Genomic DNA, 4014 nt, shown 5'->3' with positions numbered 1-4014 from the left:
TATGAGATTGTGTTCATTTTGCTGAGCTCCTTATGATGTTAATATCCTATCCATATATTTCAAAAAATTTCCCCATTGTCTTTCATACGTTTCGTTATCTTGATGTCTTATTTTTGAAGTTAGTCTAGCTACTTCCATGTATTCCACCATCTTTTTGCGCCAATCCTCTATTGTTGGGATTTTATCCTGCTTCCATACCTGGGCTAAGATCATTCTTGCTCCAGTTGTTGCATAGAGGAATAGTTTTATATCATTTTTCTCTACATCTTCTCCCACCATTCCTAAGAGGAAGGCCTCTGGCTTTTTCTTTATTGTATATCTTAAGATCTTTTTTATTTCATTATATATGTTCTCCCAATAGTTCTTTACCTTTTGGCATTTCCACCACATATGGATGAAATCGCCCTCTTGGGTTCCACATTCCAGCATTTTTTATCCCCGGTCTTAAACAATTTAAACAATTTCATCATTATATTGATTTTCTTTCAATGATGTACAGGCTGTGAATTTCATTCTCACGTTCCATAATTTCTGCCATTCTACGTAGTCGATGTTGTGTCCTAAGTCTATAGCCCATTTAATCATAACGGATTTGGTTTGTTCATCCTTGGTCTTCCACTCAAGTAAAAATTCGTAAATTTTTGATAGCTTTTTCGTATTATTATCCATTGCTATTTCCTCCAGTATTGTCTTTGATTGCTCAAACCCTTTTACTCTTCTATCCTTTACAAATGAGCTATAGATCTGTTGGTATTCCCACCATCCTTGTACCTTATCTTTTAACTCTTCGTATGTCCTCATCTTAAAAGTATTATCGTCTACTGTTATTATATCCCTGTACCTCAACCAAGTCCTCTCCATATTAAGCTTCTTCACTGATAGGGCCTCTTGCGGTGATAACCATCCTGGAGTCTTCCTTTCAAACCACTCCCTATACCTCAGCCAGACTTCCAGCAATGGTTTCTTTATGGTATGTTGTGAAAAACCTCTATGAACTTGTGCCTTGTCGCACCACAGGTATGCGTGCCAACCAAATCGATTTTGGAAGCCTTCTAGATCTAGTAATTCTACATTCTCTAGTTTTATCCAGTCCATTAGCCATAGAATACAAGCAGATTCATAATACAGGCCAAGGTCCGGTAGGGAGAGGCCGCCCCTTTCTTTTTTGTCCGTTAATATTTTAACTTTTACCCTGGGCTTCCTACCCTGCCATACGAACCTTGAGATTATCCTTTGCCATTCCTTAAATTGTATTGTGCCTGTGATAATAGGGATTGTTTGAAACAAAAAAAGTAGTTTTGGCAAGATTGACACCTTTATGGCCGCCATTCTGCCACACCATGATAGATTCAGTTTATTCCACATTTCCAAACTAGATTTCATTTCCTTCCATGTTGGTATATAGTTATCTTTATAAAGATTTGAGATTTCATCACCGCCTCCTCATGTGCTCAGTCTCCCTTCAGAACCTAAACCTATAGATAGGGCCTAGGTTTGTTTGCTTTTTAATTCTTGCATGACACCTACCAGTGTTTGATATCTTAAAAACGAATAGTACTGTTACTACAATACAGCAAATAAATAACAACTGAAGACACTATGCTCACTTTGTTAATATGGGAATCTTACATGCAAATAAATCACAGAGGAGCAAGAAAATGTGGTTTGTGCTGCTTCCATTTGCAGGTACTTTTAATGGTGAAGATAGAGGCACAATTGTTTTCCATTGGCAGTTAGTTGTATTTCCAAATCACAGTGGAGTGCTCTTCATTGGCCCAGGGTCCCACAGGCTGCAAGGTGGCTCAAACATAATGGCAATCCATGGTTTATGTGGACAAATGAAGAGGAGCCTTGGAATGATGCACTCCTCCTTTTCTTTGCATACCTGTCTCTCATCCTGGTTTGAGACATATTAGAGTTTGGCATTTAGTCTGAGCCTCAGAACAAGGATTTGCACTTAATAGGATGAAATGGCGCATCAAAGTTTGTCTCAAACCCAGGATAGAGGGAGAAAGCACATTATCTCAAGGCTTCTCTATGTTTGTTCACATTGTGCTAAACCATGGTTAGGACTGATCTGAAACATCCTGCTCTTTGGGATTGCAACAGTCTTTCACAAAAAGGCTCGGGACACCTTAAAAAGCTAACAAACCTACTGTGGAATAAGCTTTGGTGAACTTGAATCTGCTTCTCAGCGATCCAGTTGGGTAGTACTTGTGAGAGCTGGCAACCTTGCTTACGAGTTTAAGAGGTATTTTTCGAGCAGAATGTCAACAGCATAACTTTCCACTAGAGAGCACTGCATTTCCACAGCCAAAGTAGGCAGCTGATTCAGGAGACTTCCTTAAAATGCAGACGAACCACCAGCATATTTATCTTGTGTGTTGTTGATGTGGAAATACTCCTGACAACCATCTTCAAAGTTTAATTCGCAAATGTGAATAAGCCGTAGGCCTCTGGTGTGTTGTTAAGCTGTCTCTTAGGGCGACGCTTTATGGGACAATTTGGCTTCCATCCTAAGGGAGATCCTCCCCCAACATCAGAGATACGTGAGCATATAATTGTAGCAATCAAATTATTAACCTGGCTTTGGTAGTCCTATGGGGACAGCAAGCCAACAGCCATCATCAATGTGCTGCAGGTGTTTTTTGTGTGTGGCTGTGTTCTGCAACATGCCATTGATGCAATAATAGGTGCATCATTAATAGTGAATTTACTGTATAAGCATCATTTTCTGCGATGCTTCCCTGTTACCACATTATTACTGCCTGGAGGGACACTTGTTGCACTGTAATGCAACAAAAGTGGGACAACCCCTCCGCCCCAGAACATTTGTAGCATAAACGTTACAGGATCGTAGCAGGGAGCTACAGGATATGCACTAATTGCAAATGAAGCAGTTCTCAAACAGTATCGACAGTGGAATTGCGGATAATTTCCCTGATAACATCATGCCCGCAAGTCATCATGAATGCACGATATGATGACGGTCTGGAGGGGGGCATATGTTGGGATACTATGCATTTCTAGCGCAGAAAGTGAGGAGAAAACAGACGTACTCTAAAGCACACAACAAGCAACCGTACCAACCACACCCCAGTGTCCTTGGAAGTGCTGCCAATTCCCACTCTCATGTCAGCTGGGCATGAATGGAGCCAGTCCAAGCATAGGGAATTGAGGGATGCTTCCACAAAGTCCCTCCACCATGATATGCACAGAATACACTATCTGCCAGACGCAGAGATAACACAGTACCTTGCATTGCATGGACTGCTGCAGAAAGGCAGCAAACGCCCAGTTACTGCAAGCTTCTTGCATTCTCTGAACTACTCACGCACACCCATTTGTCAGCAAGACACAAATGGAAGGGATTTTTTTTTGTTATGAAAAAAACAGCAAAGCTAAACTGAGATCCCAGCATTGCCGTTTAAGGTTCTCCAACCCACCCATCCTATTTGGAACAGAATCTGAACCCCTGCTTTGTGATTTGGCTTTTTCAGTGCAGCTTCGTTTAAGAGACTTTTAAAATCCATTTCCCCCCTGAGCATTATAGAGGTGTCTCCTTGCAGCGTAATTATTTTGTTAGTAGATGCACACGTGTACATTCCAGCCTTTTGAAAAAATCTGGCTGTGTTTTCATTTGGATAGCGCATTGTTATAGTAGTTGCTTCTGTGTACTGCTAGAACACAGGGTTATTTTCCTTTCTATTGTCACGAGACAAGTGTAAAAGCTAAAGTCATTCTAAATTGTGTTCTACCTCCCAAGAAGGTCATCTGGCAGTTACAAAGCACTGCAAAAATGATTGATGAGATACTTTTTAAAGGGCATTCCTGTAATTGCCAGTCTAAAAGACCTGCAGAGTAGAATTTTAGTGTTCGTGATTAGGAAACCTTTGTTAACTGATTTAATGTTTTTCCGTACACACAAAAACATGAACCCATATATTACATCATGTTTGGGGATCTTGAGTTTGGAGACAGTTTCACGCCACAGTGGCTATTGCACTATGTTAG

The sequence above is a fragment of the Zootoca vivipara genome, chromosome 14 (genome assembly GCF_963506605.1).
Source record: "Zootoca vivipara chromosome 14, rZooViv1.1, whole genome shotgun sequence".
NCBI classification, from domain to species: domain Eukaryota; kingdom Metazoa; phylum Chordata; class Lepidosauria; order Squamata; family Lacertidae; genus Zootoca; species Zootoca vivipara.
This window is presented reverse-complemented; position numbering follows the sequence as displayed.